Genomic DNA, 16,308 nt, shown 5'->3' on the forward strand with positions numbered 1-16,308 from the left:
TAAATTCATCCAGGAGAGTATCCGGATAAATATCTGGATGAACGCTGGGCCACAGGTCACTGCAAACACGGCTTCATTGCCACTTTGCTGCTTCCTAGCTGCAAGACCTAGGGACCATGGTCCCCCACGTGCCCCCAGTCCGTGGTCCCGGCGGGGCCTGCCAAGCACAGCCCCATCCGGCCCCTTGCCAGAGTCTTCCCCTGGCATTGTGCACAAGGACACTGGATCTTTGCTCTAGACTCATTTTCTGGGACTGATGCTCTGGCCTGAGCTGGGGAAGGAGCCCATCTGTCCACCATGTCGCCCGGCTCTAGCCCTACCCGACCTCGGATCACATCGGTTGAGGCCCAGACCCCAAGAACCCGATGTCCAGTCTATTCCAACACTCCCCCATCTTATGAACCCCCTGCATCACCAGTTGAGTCTCAAATGTCCTCACTCTCAACCCCCACGAACAGGTAACATCACCCCCAGCTGGCAAAGATTTGATAAGACAGTAAGTGACAGGCACAGGCTCGTGGGGTGCAAGTGGAAAACACCCACCACAGAGGGTCCCCAAGGCACTAAGCTCTCCCGGCAGGCTGGAGCCAAACAGCCCAAACAGAATTGGCCACATGGGGATGCTTACAACCTGAGCAAGCGGGGCGTGAGGAGCTGACCACATGCACACGGGACCCCCGGGGCTGGGGGACCCGCCCTCCCTCCCTGATCTGTTGGCTGTCCCAAGGGCTCAGCGCTCAATCCACTGTCCTGCTGCCTGCCTGTGCCAGCCCCAGCACCCCTCCCTGTGCCATTTTGGCGGGGGGGGGGGCTTCCTCTGATGCTCAGAAGACAGGGTGCTGCCCACCGAGGCATCCACCAAGGGCGGGATTCTCCTGCCGGGAGCTGGAGGTTGATTAGATGGTTATTTGTCTTGCCTTCCTGGGGCAGGGTGGGGGGTGCATGTGGACCCTAAAGACCGTTCAGGAGAAAAGTTGGTATTTTATGGGCCCATAAATACACAGAGTGCCGCGTAGCCAAAGGCTGTCCCCCACTGGCTGCCAGGAGCCCAGTTGGCAGGTGGCACAGTCAGGGCACTCCTGACACCCAGTTCCGCGCTGGCAGCCGCGGTGGGTCCCTCTGTGCCACAGGGGCTCCTGGCGTGGGCTCCTCTCCTTCTCTCCTGCGGCCTGAATGCAGCGTCCCCGGGGGCTAGGGACCATGATGCCGCCCACGTGGGGCGTTGCTGTGCCACTTAGGTCCCTCCTTCTCCCCCACCCGCACTCCGTCTCTGTTCAAATGTTTCTAGGATGTTGATGGAGCACAGAGCCCGGCGCATCCCAGCCACCCAGTGTTCGCTGTATGAAGGGCGGACAATAGTCACAAAAGCCACCAGCCCTGTGGGCCTCGGATTCCATACTGGGCTTTCGAGTGACAGAGAGCACTCTTTTTGAAAGTATTTTATTACAAGAAATCACAAATATATGGCCAGGAACAGAAGACGGTATAAACATATTTTACATGCATTTGGCTCTATCTTAATAAAAAGAGCACCTGAAACGTTTTATTTCTTTGTGCCATATTTGCTTTGAATCGAATCCAGGTCCCCCACCCGGAGCCTCCGCCTACTCTAGCCACCTCCCCCCCACACACACACACAGGTGACCCTCTCCCAGTGTCAGGGCTCATCACTCCAGTGGTCCACGCTCACAACCGCCACGAGAGACCCTTTCTCTCCTCTCCAGACACTTACGAGGTATCACTATATTTAAACACTTGTTTAACAGACACTCAAAACTCAAATCAGACGACGTAAGGGGAAGTGCTTTCAAAACCCATAAATCGCTCGACAAACACGAGGCGGTATTATCAGCTCAAGAAGAATCTGTCTTCCACGCCCTCTGGAGGCCCATGAGCTCACTCCCCCCACCCCCCCAGGCCAGCTCACACAACTCAGCTCTCAGGCGTCACCCTCCCCAGAACTTCGGCTTCCACGCTGCCAGGGACCTCGATTCTCACGTCCCCAAACTCCAGAGACTCAGGGCCGAAGGGGTCAGATCTAATCCCCATGATCATTTCACCCTGGGGGTGGCGGGGGGGGGGGAAGTGGAGGTCCAGAGTGGGCAAGCTAGTATACAGAGGCCACACAGCGAGTCAGTGCCCAGGCCAGGACTCTGGGCCTAAAGCCTTATCCACTCAATTCCCTCAAGAACAGAGCTTTCTAGTTTAACACCCTTGGGAAGGAAAAGGAGGAGTCTTTTTTTAAGAGAAAGAAAAGTCTAAATAAGACCAAGCATAACCTAGGAATAGCTGAAGTTTATCTCAATTTTCTGCTTACACAGCCAGAGAAGGCTCTGGGGAGTGTTTCTAACATTTACTTGTAAAACACGAGCCACCAGGCCCCTGGGTGCCCATGTCCCACTGCCCCAGCTCCCTTCCTTGGGGACAGCTCTGCCTGGTGGAGGAGAGTGAGCCTGAGGACAGGAAGCTGGCCTCAGAGTGCGTGCCCACACACCCAGACCCTGCCAGGCTGCCCACGGACAGTACCCAGCGGGCAGGCAGACGGACAGACGCTCTCCAGCACGCAGGGCCGAGCACTGACCCTCCACTCCACACCCACCCCCTCCCTCTCTGACCCCTAGACCCTCTGGCTTTCTGACAACAAGCCCATCCCTACTCAAGGGCCTCCCCCAGGCTCTTTCCTCAGCTAAGGCGACAGCAGCGGAGGCACACGCTGGGCGGATGCCTGGACTCTCCTCGGTCACAGATGAGATATCACATCCTCTAAGAGTCTTTCATTTTGGTCCCTGTGTGGTCGCTTCACACTGCACTCTGTTCAAAAGCTTTCCCGGCACCTGAGGATACTGTAAGATCCAGAAGATAAGCATTCAATGCTGAATTCATGGCCTCTGTTGGGGAAGGCAGGTGGCAGTGACCTGTCTTGTTTTCCATTCTATCCTGGGGCCTCACACAGCACCAAGCATGGATTTATGGAGCACCTACGGTGCCTGCTGCGAAAGGCTGGATGCATGGGGGGTTGAGTAGGTGGATGGGTGGATGGATGAGTACATGGGTGGGTGGTGGATGGCTGGGTGGATGGGGAGATGGATGGTGGAGGGGTGGGTGGCTGGGTGGAGGAGTGGGTAGCTAGGTAGATGAATGGTGGATCAATGGATGGATGGATGGGTGGGTGGATGGGTGGGTGGCTGGGTAGACAGGGAGATGGATGGATGAGTTCATGGATGGGTGGCTGGGTGGATGGCTACCTGGGTGGTTGGGTAGATGGATGGTAGTTATCTGGATGGGTGGCTGGGTAGATGGATAAACAGTTGGGTCAGTGGATGGATGGGTGGTTGGGTTGTAAAGTGGGCAAACATTATGAACAGGTGAGAGGATGGCTGGGTGGGCAAACGGGTGGGTGCGTGGGTAGACAGAGATATGGATGAGGGATGGTTGGGAAGATGGATGGTGGACGGGTGGGTGGCTGGGTGGATGAGTGGGTAGCTGGGTGGATGGATGGTGGATCCATGGATGGATGGGTGGGTGGATGGATGGGTGGGTGGGTGGCTGGGTAGACAGGGAGATGGATGGATGAGTTCATGGATGGGTGGCTGGGTGGATGGCTACCTGGGTGGTTGGGTAGATGGATGGTAGTTATCTGGATGGGTGGCTGGGTAGATGGATAAACAGTTGGGTCGGTGGATGGATGGGTGGTTGGGTAGAAAAATGGGTAAACATTATGAACAGGTGAGAGGATGGCTGGGTGGGCAAACGGGTGGGTGCGTGGGGAGACAGAGAGATGGATGAGGGATGGTTGGGAAGATGGATGCGTGCGTGGGTGGGTGGATGGATGGATGGACGGATGGGCTGATGGATAGAGAGATGAATAGATGGTCCAAATGGACAAATGGATCGGTGGGTGGATGGATGGATGGACGGATGGTTGGTTGGAAATGGACAGGTCAGTGGGTGGATGGGTGGACACACGGGCAGATGGCAGGGCTGGAAATAAAATTCTCGTGTGTCAGGATCCGAGTTCCCTGCTTTCTCAACCCTCCCCCCGACTCCCCTGCTCTCAGACACGGCTTAGGAACAAGCTGACAGCGACAAGTGATGGGGGCTAGGCTGCAGACCCATGCGGCCTCCAGTTGTCAGGAAGTCTGACAGTCCATCTCACAGAGAACCACGTCCCTCCTTCTCTCCCCCGAACCTTGCTCAGCTCACTCGGTGTCCAGGAGAGGAGAGGGGGGGCAGGACTCACCACCTCCTGTGATCACGAGGAACAAACAAAACAAAACACTCCTTCCCCAGCTCATTCCCAAAATAGCCTCTCTCGCCACCCAGACACGCTGGCTGGCTGGCTCTCCCTCATTCAGACCTGACTAGGCAGATTTTCTAGAGCCCTGAGCTAGGGGGAGGGAGGGGAGTGGTGGGAGAGGCTGAGACTCCCACCCGGTCCGGGGCCAGAATGACAAGGGCAGTGCCACCCAGCAGAGCAGCCGGGAGCGGAAGTGAGTGGAGCCAAGCCCTGTGCTATCACCGGCCATCCCAATTCCACCCTGCAAGGAATCTGCTGTCATCCCCATTTCACATATGAGTAAACCGAGACCCAGAGAGAGGGAGTGATTGCTGAAGGCCACACAAGCTGCTCTCCCCATGTCCCCGGGCCTCCGTATCCTGGGCAATGCCAACCAGAGTCAGGGGGAGAACGCAGATCCCAAGCAGTCAGGGAGGCTTCCTGGAGGAGAAGGCAGGGTACCAGAGAGCCTCCAAGCCTACAGCAAGGGCAGCTCCTGGAGCGCCTTGAGTCTCTGTTTCCTGGCCTGCACAAAGGGAACAAGAGCCCTGGGAGGAAGGGCAAGAGGTGAGGTTCTTCTAATGGGAACTGAGCCACAAAACCCGGGGGGCACGCAGGAGACACGGCCGCCCTTCTCCTGGACACAGCCACGGAGGTCAGGATGGGCCAGGGTGGGGGCAGGCAGACTCCCCGGTGCCAGTGAATGGGCCCAGACCTGAGCCGAGAGGCAGCTGTCGGCCCTCCGGAGCACAGGAAGAAAGCACAAACAAGCGGCTTGAGCAGGGAGCCTGTGCTGGCTCAGCCCAGGACACGGCGGTTCTGCCTCCCCCTGCCCATGCCTCCCGCCACCTCCCGCAATGTCACCCTTGCTCCCCTCTGGGCTTCCACCCGTGCTCTTCCCTCGGCCCCAAGGGCCCTTCCCATTCTCCTGGGTGCCCTCAGCCCTCCCCCAGCACCTCAGGCAGGACCCCTCGGCCCTGCGCCCAGAGGGGCTCCCAGCCCCAGGACCAAACGGATGAGCCGCCTCAGATGGCCCCTCCTCCAGGAAGCCATCCACAACCCCTCACCACCTCCCTGCACACAACTGACCACTTTCTCTTTTAGGTCAAATTTTGGAGGGGCCCAAACTGATACAGTGCTCTGTCTTCTGCCACCAATACTTCCTAAATGACCATGGGCATGTCCTAGACCTGTCGCCTATCTTGGCCTCCACACACAGGCTGGCACAGGCCACCATCACCTCTCACCTGAAACACACCATACCCTCCTCATGGCCTCCCTTCCCCGGTCCCAAGGGCCAGACCACAGGGTGACCAGAGCGAGCCTCAACACAGATCACGCTGCCCCCGGCTCAGGCCCCGACACAACCTGTGCTCCCCTCTTCCGGACTCGTCCTCCCACAGACCCTGGCCCCCGGGCCCTTCCCCGCCCACCACCAGTGCCCCCACACCACAGCACGCTCCGTCCTCCAACAGGAACAGCCCATCTGCAACCTGCACGGTCCTCCTGGCTCAGTCCTGTCTGTCCCCTGGGGCTCACCTCCCACCTCGCCACCCCCAGGATGACTGCCTTGTCTCTCCAGGCCACACAGAGCAGTGGGAAGTCAGCCGCCGGCCTGAGCCAGGACGGGACCCAGGCACCTCGGTGCCCCTAACTGGCTGTGTGACCTTGGTGGGTTGCTGAACCTCTCGGGGGTCTGGCAGGGAATGAGAACCGACCTCAAGGCTTTGGAACAAAGAGGATTCCACCCAGAGCACTGGTCACAGAGGTGACAGGGAAGCCGAGGCAGTCCAGAGCCGGAGGCACAGGACCACCCACCAGGGGCCGGAGCCACAGGGAGGGAGGATGTGACGTGCATTCTCCAATGTCCTGCCCACTGAATGGGACAGGAGCGAGGGGTTTCAACGAACACCTCCGTGATCTGCCTTAATATCTGGGCTACGTGAAAGCATCACCTGCTCAAACAGCTGGTCAGGGCTATTCTGTTTGTTTATTTTCGTGTTTACTCACCCTGGGCGAGTAGCACCTTTCCAAAGGTACCAATGCTAGTGGTGAAACAGAGTCTCCACCTGCCTGGAATGTTAGGATGTTGGTTAAACGGGAGAATGTCTGCAAAGCTCTTAGACCACCCAATCACTGGCAGCAAACACTCAGGAAGACGGGAGCTATGTGCCCCAACTTCACCGTAGAAGGCACAAAAATGTCGGTAAAACCCACATATTGGATATATTTTTCATTCAGCCAACAAACATTTATTGACTATGAAAAGTACACGCTGCCTTGTCATCAAGGGGCTTAATTAGCACACGAAACAGCCACTTCTACACAGGCTGTTCCGAGAACTTGGACATGTCTGTGACCGTCTTCATATTCCAGATGGGAAACTGAGGCTCCCAGGAGTCATCTGCCTAAGGAGGTCTCAGAGCCTGTCGGTAGAGGAGCCCGGCTTCAGGGCCCTCCTTGCTGCCCCCATCCCACTCCCGAGGATCCCCTCACCACCCTCCCCCAGCTCCTGACCAGCACCCACACCTTCCATGCATCTTTGGTAAAAATGCAATGACTCTGTCTCTCAATAATAAATAAACGTTAAAAAAAATTTTTAAAGAAGGGGGGGCACCTGGGTGGCTCAGTCGGTTAAGCGCCCGACTTCGGCTCAGGTCATGATCTCACAGTCCATGGGTTCGAGCCCCACGTCGGGCTCTGTGCTGACAGCTCGGAGCATGGAGCCTGTTTTGGATTCTGTGTCTCCCCCTCTCTCTACCCCTCCCCTGCTCACACTCTGTGTCTGTTTCTCAATAATAAATAAACATTAAAAAAAATGCAATGAAAATGCACAACTCCAGATACTTTCCTAGAGCGGAGCCAGGACTCAAACCAGGTGTGGTGGACTCCACAGCACCAGCTCCCCAACCTTCTCCAGGTCTCCGGCTGCACAGTGGGGCCAATTCATGCAGGCCACACATGCATAATGAGCGCCTACTGTGTGCAGGCCATGTTCTAGCCACTGAGGAGGACAGTGATTTGGGGGAGCGGCTGTAAACTCCCTGCTGTGGAGACATGACCACCGGGTGAGACAGAGTAAGGCAGGGCCCGGGCATAGGTACATAACACGGGTATCTCCCAAAAGAGCATCTCTGCCAGGAAGATGCGGTCCTGGGCAGGTGTCGAGGCAGCAGGCAGGCGGGAACAGAAGGACCGCATCTCCTGACCTTTTCCTGCTTCCCGGGCTGGGGGTGCAGGGGAGGCAGGTAGCCCATGGCTTCAGGGGTGCCCTGAGGGCTTTAGCACTACCTCTTTGTGGGAAAACTGAGGCTCAGCGTGGAAATCTGGTCCAGCTTCCCAGGTCTTCCTGGAGAATGAGGCCCGGACCCCACGACCCCCAGGGGGCGGCCAAGAGCCACCACCCAAGAAAACCAAGCGAGCTCACTCCTGCCCTCCTGAGCCCACGCCACCTGCTTCCCCACAGCCACGGCAGCTGCCTTAAAGGGCCCTGCTACCCACTCTGAGGTGGTGGGGTGGACACGAAGTCAGGAGAGCCTCAGCTGAAGCTAGAAGGGGCTCAGGACCCGACCCCAGCGGTGCTGGGCAGACAGCTGTGCCCTCCTCCTTCGGTGACTGCCAAGGGCCCGGACCATGCTCAAAGCCCCACCTAAAGAGCCACTGCCTGGGTTCAGGACCTGGGAGCTGTCCGCGCCCTGGGGGACAGTCTCCTGGCCTCTTCCTCAGGCCTTACTCTCTGAGTCCCTTTGCTCCTGAGGTCCCATACACCCTGCCAGCCTCCAGGCCCGGCCTGCTGCCCACAAGCCCACTTTACTGCGGGCAGGGAGGGACAGGTGGGCAGCATGGAGGTGAGCAGAGAGGCCAGTGGTCCCACCCTCCCGGCCCGGGGGCTCAGGGAAGCCAAGTGAGGGCTGGTGGGGGAGGAAGTCTGGCAGGAGGCACAGGGGTGGCCAGAGGAGGACAGGCACATGGTCAGCAACGGCAGGAGGGGAAGGAAGGATGAGGTCTTTGTACTGAGCCACATTGCAGATGACTCTGCTCTCCGCCAGCTGCTCTGGTTAATGAGACAGGTAAGCGCGAAAAAGGAGATCATAGTTCTGACCATCATCCTCTGCTAACATTCCCCCAAAGGACAAGCCTCCAACCAGCCTCTGGCCCTCCTGGTGTGGGGGGAGGGGAGGGCTGGGGGACTAACCTCAGGCCAGGAGTAGCACCGGCATGGGTGTAGGGATGCTTCAGGTGCAGGAATCCAAAAAGGGAGCTCCCCTGCTCCTCACCAGGGCAGCACCCCACTCCCACGAAGGACACCCCACGCAGAAGTGTTTGGTAGTTCTACCTGATGGATTTGGGGGGATGCTTACTTCCCAGAAGAAGGATGCACAGACCCCACTATTGTTTTATGCAGAGTAATCAAGCTGACATCTGGTGACGGCATTGTTTCTCGTAGCTGCCGGAACAAACTGCCACAAACCTAGTGGCTTCACGCAGCACAAATTTCTTTTCTTACGGTGCAAGAGCTCAGAAGCCAAAGTGTGTCTCACTTGGCTAAAAATGGAGTTCGGGTTTGGGGGGATCTCATTCTTTCTGGGAGCTCCTGCTCTCTGCTTCTCTGGTCCCTCCCTCTGCCTGCAAAGGACCCAGAGTACATCTGGCCCCCAGGATCATCCAGGACACTCTCCCTGTCTTCAGGTCAGCTGCTGAGCAACCTTAGTTCCATCTGCAACCTTAATTTCTCCTGGCCACGTAAGGTAATGGACTCACGGGTGTGCGGGCTTTGGGGCGGGGGCATTACTCTGCTTACCACAGTGAGCAGCTGCTGGGCGCCCCCCCCCCACCCACAGCACTGCGCAGGGGCGGGGGGGGGGGCCTCATGGAGCTTACAACTTCCCCTTCTGTGAAATGGAGCAAGGAGGCATGTGGGGGGGGGTGTCATTACCCCCAAGATCTGCCTCAAAACAGCCAGGGCAACATGACCTACAGCCCACTGTCCAGACCAGCGCCTCCCAAACTTGTAACAGTCCCCTGGGGCCTATGTCAGAATACAGGACGCAGGTCTGGATGACCCCAGCACTCCCCCTGTCTAGCCAGCTGTCAGGTGAGGCCCCAGACTGCCCCTTGCATGGCCACCTGTGAGAATCTCCGCCCTAAACCACTTCACAAGAGCCAAGTTCATCAACGCCCCCCTTCTGCTCCCTCAGCACCATACCTGGTATGCAGAAAGCACTCACACATTAGCCAAGTTCTCCCAAAGCTCAGTCTTTTTTTTTTTTAAGGTTTCTTTTAATTTATTTATTTTTGAGAGACACAGAGAGAGAATGCGGGGAAGGGGCAGAGACAGGGAGAGAGACAGAATCCCAAGCAGGTTCCGCACCAGTAGCATGGAGCCCGATGCAGGGTTTGAACCCACAAACCATGAGGTCATGACTTGAGCCGAAGCTGGATGCTCAACTGACTGAGCCACCCAGCTGCCCCCAAAGCTCAGTCTTTCAAGGGAGAGGTCAGGACCCACCTGGGATCTGAGCCCAGCTTACCAGGCATTCAAGCAACGGCAATCAGGCCTCCCTGTTATAAGGTGGAGGAAACTATGAGGGAACAGCAGGAACCACCTAACAGGGACAGAGGTGCAAATCCACTTTTACATATATATATATATTTTTTTATTTTTTTAATGCTTATTTTTGAGAGGGGGTGGGAGGCAGGGAGGGGGGAGACAGGATCCTAAGCAGGCTCTGAGCTGTCGGCACACAGCCCAATGCGGGGCTCAAACTCACGAACCGCGAGATCATGACCTGAGCCGAAGTCGGACGCTGAACTGACTAAGCCACCCAGGCGCCCCACAAATCCACTCTTACTATGTACCATGGGCCGGGTGACCAGAGGCAAGTTCCAAAGATTCCTGGGCCTCGGTTTCCCCACCTGCGCTGTCGCATAGGGTGGGCAAAACAGTATGCAATGCTGCTGCCAGGGGCTGACCCCCACCGTATGCAGTGCTTACCAGACCTTTCTGTCCATTAAGTGCTAAGTAAATGGGTCCCCATGAGGTAGGTGCTCATAGGTCCCCATGAGGTAGGTTCCATATCTATTTCATAGATAAGGAACCTGATGGGAGAGAGGGTCCATTCATCAGCCACCCAGCTCTTGAGGCCAGTGAGCGGCACTGCTGAGACTCGAACCCGGGCGCCAGCCCGAGCCCGTACTCTCAACCACCACAGCGCCGCACACAGTGGCCCTCAGATACCTGCTGACTGAAAAGGAGGTACCTGACGACGCAGAAAGACCCAGATCCACATCAGACTGCATCTGTTACCTGGCGCCTCACCGCCTCCCCAGCAGCATCTCCAGCAGCGTCTAGTCTGACTTTCTTTCTTTCCCCTGACTTTCGCTCCATCTGGTTCTCAACCGCGGCCGTGTGCCTCCTTCAAGACAAGACCAAGCGGGGCGCCCATGGCCCGTGGCCTTGCCCTGGCCTGGAGAGCTGGGTCTCGCCCTAGAGTAAAGGGGCTCCCCCATCCACTGCAGCAGCACTGCGACTACACTCGAGGCCAGACCAGGTCAGGTGCACGGCTGACCCGCCCAGCACCTGAGGGCTCAGTGGTGCAGGGGCCCGGAGGGAGGCACAGCCCGGCTCCCGCCTGCATGCCTGGGACATGATGTGGCCTCGGAGCAGTCCCGGTGGGACGGGGGTCAGGCTGCCATCCCCACATTTGCGAAACGAGGCACCACGTGCGACTGTCTACAAGCATCCCTGGGATAGAGGTGAGGACACAGCACAGGGCTCAGCACATGGACGGTTCCAGCACTGCTAACGCCATGAGGCCAAGGACTTGTAGCAAGGATGAACATACAGGCGAGAGAGAAAAGCACCCATTTCCAGAACCTGCCACACCCTACACACCCCAAAGCATCTCTGCACAACTCATCCACACACAGCAACATGTCCCTGCTGATTAAAGCTTGCAGCGGGCTGGGCACTTCCCACCTCCACTCCACGGAGAACTCACCGCACCTGTCACCCCCGTTACAGGTGAGGAGACCGTTACAGGTGAGGAGACTCAGCTGCGGTGGGGGGGGGGGCGGTTGCACCCTGGCTGGCTCCTCAACCTGGGACCCTGGCCCTCCGTCCCTCAGATGTGATGTTTGAGACCAGATGGTGGGGAAGGAGCCAAAGTCAGGATGACAGAGCTCCTGGGGTGTGCCAGTACCCCATGTGAGACATCTGCTCTCTCTGAACCCTTCCCAGGACCCTGTGAGCCCAGGGCCACGGTCCACACCCCACAGATGGAGAAAACCTGTGGCCTCATGAGGCCAAGGGGATCACCCAAGGTCCTGTGGTAAGTGTGAGCTCGTCTGGGGTTCAAAGCTGTCTGACTCCCAACTCAAGGCAGGACCTCCATGAGAGCCCGCTCCCATGGGCCCACCCTTAGGGGTGTCCATTGGCTTGTAAAGTACGTGACCCAAGGTCCACCTTTAGGAGTGTCTGCCCAGTCCTGCTGGTGTTTCCTTGGGCACAGGGAAAGTGGGAGAGGCGGCCGAGGCCAGAACACCTGGTGCAGCAGGGCCCCCACTGCCCTCACATGCACTCTGCCTACCCAGGCCTGCCCAAGCCTCTGCCTGAGCCCCAGCACGCCTGGATCAGAGACCATGGGCCACAGTAGTGGGCAGAGAATCAATTTCACAAAAATGGGATCCTTACCTTTTTCTGAGGATGGAAGGAAAGGAGGGAAGGAGGGAGGGAGGGGAGGGAGGGAAGGAAGGAAGGAGGGAAGGAAGGGAGGAGGGAAGGAAGGGAGGAGAGAGGGAGGAAGGAAGGAAAGAAGGACAGAGGGACGAAGGAAGGAAAGAAGGAAGGGAAAGAAAGAAGGAAAGAAAGAGGAAAAGGGAGAAAGAGAAATAAAGGGAGGAAGAGAAAGAAAGAAAGAAAGAAAGAAAGAAAGAAAGAAAGAAAGAAAGAAAGAAAGAAAGAAAGAAAGAAAGAAAGAAAGAAAGAAAGAAAGAAAAGAAAAGAAAAGAAAAGAAAAGAAAAGAAAAGAAAAGAAAAGAAAAGAAAAGAAAAGAAAAGAAAAGAAAAGAAAAGAAAAGAAAAGAAAGAGAAAGGGAGGGAGGGGAAAACAGCATCAGGGGAGCCCACACAGTTACCACTTCATGAACTGTCTCATTTGTAAGAGTGAAGGAGGTGGGCAGACACGTACTGGGCCACGGAGTATACGGTGGGCCTCGCGTTGGTCAGCCTGGAGTCTCCCGAGGCTGCCATCCAGCTCGGCCTTCCTGGGGTCGGCACCGAGGCCGCCCGGCCAGCACCCAGCCCTTGGCCTCTGCCTGCGTCTTCTCCACGCTGCCCCGCTCCTCCCGGGAACATGAGGGGCCCACGGGGGCGGGCGGCCTCCTGCCCTTCACATGCTATCACTCACGGCCAGGGCCACGCAGAGGCAGCATCGGGTCGCCGGAAGCCTCCTAAGTGGCCTGGGAGAACGGCGCCGTCCCGGGACCCCAAGGCGCCCCGAGCGGGACCCTCACCAACCTCTGCGGCCCGGGCGCCACGGCCGTGAAGCTCTGAGAGCATCACCCCGCGGGACAGCAGCTCACTGCCCCCGCCCCCCTTCTCTCTGGGAATCGCTGCACTTAACCGCCCCCTTCCTTTGCCAGGACAGCCCCCGCCCCCCACCCTCCCCTCCTCAGGGACGGCTGCCCACAGACCCGGGAGCCGCTGAGCCCCTTAGACTCCGGGGGCCTCTGACCCGCCACACCACCATTTTTTCCGCAACACCACCAGTCACTCTCCGGGGCGCCAATTTTCTCTCCTCCGCGAATGGTCTGCAGGAGCCCCAGGCTGCACCGAGGGGACCGAGGAGGGCCAGGGTCCACCATGGGACACTGGCTCTGGCCCAGCAGCGGAAGGAACTAAGGCCCGGCTTCCACCCTTGAGGCACACGTGGGATGCCACACACCCAGGGTACCAGCCGTGCACTTCCTTAGAAAGGCCAGCGCCCGACACCAGGAGGGGCCAGGCGCCATGACATTTCCCCTGCCAGGCGGACAGTCATCCCCCTTACGGAGGCGAGGACACTGAGGCTCGGGGACGTCGATCGGCGGCTCTTGATGTCACGCACAATTGCCTGGAAGCAAAGAAGCCTTAGCAACCGCCAGGGGGAGGGAAGCTCACATCAGCTGCCCCCCACGCCCACCACACAAGGGTCCGGTGGACACAGGCCCCACCTCACAGCCCAGGCAGCACCATCCCTGGGGGCCTCGCTGAGGAAGACAGAACAGAACGGGGTCGGGCGTGTGTGACCCTGTGGCCGCACGTCCGGGGATGCACGCGGAGGGGAAAGGGGACGGGCGCATGGAGGGGAGTGCATGGGCCTCATCCCAGCAGCCCAAGCAATGATGAAAACTCGAGTTACTCTAAGCCTCCAGCATAGGAGAATGGTGAATCCCGGCTTAGGAAGACTCCACCGCACGGACCGACGGTTAAAACCGCGCTCCAGGGCTGTGGTGCTGTCTTTACGTCCACGAAAGCAGGTTCTGGATACGTCAAATAGAAAAGCACCAAAGTTACAGGGAAGTTAAGGGGAGTAGAAACCCGTTTTTATCAAGTAAACGGGAACAGGAACCAGGTGCCAGCTATACGTGTGTTTGGAAAGTATGGGCAAGTGACATCTGGGGCCTCTGAGCCGTAGATCTGGGGGCAGGAGCGCAGGAGGTCTTTGTTCCTTACGCGCGTTTTCTGTCTGCTCCCACAAGGACCGTGTGGTATTGGTGCAATTAAGAGGTTTTGTTTTTCAAGGTGAAAACCATCACGGTGAGACAGGCAGGCCGAGCTTCCCACCTCCGGCCTCCTCGGGGACGTCCCACCACAGGGCAGGGGCAGGGTCCTGAGCCCGCGACAACCACCTGCGGCTGCATCATCCCCACCCCTGCGGCCGCTGAGCCACGCGGAGCGGGAACAGTGTCCCCTGCTCAGCTCAGCTTTAGACCTTGCTCATCCCAGGGGCCCCCTTCCTGCATCCACGTCTGTTCTAACAATACAGGTCACAAGAAGGAAGCACACGGGACACAGCAAGAGCCAGCCCGCGTGGGCACAGGCATGTCACCTGCCACTCTGCTCCTGCAGCCCGAGGCGACAAGGCTGGCCCATTTGCAGAGGTGCCCAGGCTCCGGGTGGCCTGGCCCCAAAGACGGGCACTCCGTGGTCGGCGCTCCCCTCCCTGCCTCCCTTTCCTGGCTCATCCCTCCTGGGTGATGCTCTTCTGGAACCCCTTGGGCCTACACGCTCACGTCCTTGCTCTGTGGCCCCAGCAGCAGGGCCCCCAAGACTGCGGGGGAGGTACCTCCAGAAGCTGCCACGGGCAGGAGGCTTCGTAGCTCCGTCCCCGCACGGCGGCAACCCCAAGGCCACTTGCGTAAGGTCTTTCTTTATCCCCAAGTGTCCACTCGTGGCTCCCTGCTCGTCTGCAGTCCGGTGGGACACAGGCGTCAAGTGTATGAACACACTCAGCTCATGTTCTGGTGAATGCCGGGAAGGGGAGGCTGGGGGCCACAGGAGCCAACAGCAGCCGCTCACCGTGGTCCCGCAAAGGCTCGGTGGCCAGGCCCACTCCCAAGCGCTCACACAATTCCCGGAGCCCAGGAAGTGCTCCCTGGGTCCCTCTGTCGCAGAGGGCATGTGCCCCGCCCACGGATGTCACCAAGCTGATCAGAGGCAGAATCTGGGGACAGGACACTGTGTCAGCCCCTCTGCACCCGCTCCACAGCAGCAGGCTGGGGAGCCCAGGCTTTGAAGAGGGTCACAGCAAGGCCCCTGTCACCTCTTACTAAACGCCCAACGTTCTGGGCAATGCCATACCCAGGAACAAAAACGGCCAAACCTCACTGGCTAGCCGAAATCCACTCCCTTGGGCAAACGTAGAAAACCAACAGCCAACACCAGGCAGTATTAAGAATCACACTACAAAACGGTCTCAAAATAGATCCCAATACATAATTCCCATGGCAACGGCCCCACGCCTGAGGACCGCCTCCGGGCAGTGGGGAGCGGAGGGGACACGGGGCAAGGTGGGTCCAGGTTCTCCAGGACATGGCCCACCAGAGGGACACATAGGGCCCAGCCCCTCCCTTCCAGTCCCATGCCTTCTCCAGGGACCGTGTGGGGAAGGACGTGGGGGTCCAGAAGCATCCTAGAATCTGTGGGGCTGGAGGGCCTTGGGGAGAAGCACCCAAGCCTGCGGACCCCCCCCACCACCCCAGGCTCCTCACCGGGCCGATCTTCCCAGTGTCGCCGGGCTCGAGGCTACGTGCCAGGGCAGACAGACTCAGAGATCTGGGGAGTACAAGTCCAGGGAGCGGGGACAACTGACGAGACAAGAGAAGTAAACAGCCACGGTTCAACCCGCCCACCACTGACAGAGCCCCTGCCCCATTCCATGATGGGATGTGAGCGCACAGAATGACAGTAAGGAAGCCCTGGGTTCTTGGAGTCAGGGACCTGATGTCCTCCTGCTGCTGAGCGGCCGGATGAACACCCAGCAAAGCCTGACACACAGAGAGGAGACCAGTGGTTGCTTCAAGCTGGGGGAAATGGGGGAACAGGGGGCAGGAGAGGGCTAAGGGCTTGGGGCTTCTCTCTGAGGCAACGGACGGGTCCTGAGGCTGAGCGGGGCGCTTGCACAATCTGAGAAAGTACTAAAAACCACGGGATTGCACACTCTGAGAGCGAGAATCGGACGGTATGTGAACTATATCTCAATGAAGCTATAACAAAGACGACCTGGCTGTACCTGGGCCAGCAGTTGGGACAGGACACCCTAGAAGTACCTGGCAGGTGCCGGGTGAGCAGTGGGGACCCTGTGCATTCACCCCTGTAGGTCAGTATCTCGGTTCACGGCCCTGATGGTCTGACCTGGTAAGCACCGTGAGCCCATTTTACAGATGGAGACAATCGGGTTAGGAAAGCTTCGGAGTTTACCAAGGCTGCACAGCTGGCAAACAGCAGGCCGGAAAGAGAATGCGTGTCTATAAGCAAGACGTCAGCTACG

The 16,308-nt window shown here is 58.2% G+C and overlaps 1 protein-coding gene across 1 annotated transcript in view; it reads right to left on the minus strand.

Annotated features, from left to right (window-relative positions):
- KCNK9 (potassium two pore domain channel subfamily K member 9) overlaps positions 1-16,308 on the minus strand; it is an 80,889-nt gene that overhangs the window by 38,582 nt on the left and 25,999 nt on the right. The gene's annotated exons all lie outside the window — the stretch shown is intronic.

This window comes from Felis catus, chromosome F2, assembly GCF_018350175.1.
Source record: "Felis catus isolate Fca126 chromosome F2, F.catus_Fca126_mat1.0, whole genome shotgun sequence".
Lineage (NCBI taxonomy): Eukaryota > Metazoa > Chordata > Mammalia > Carnivora > Felidae > Felis > Felis catus.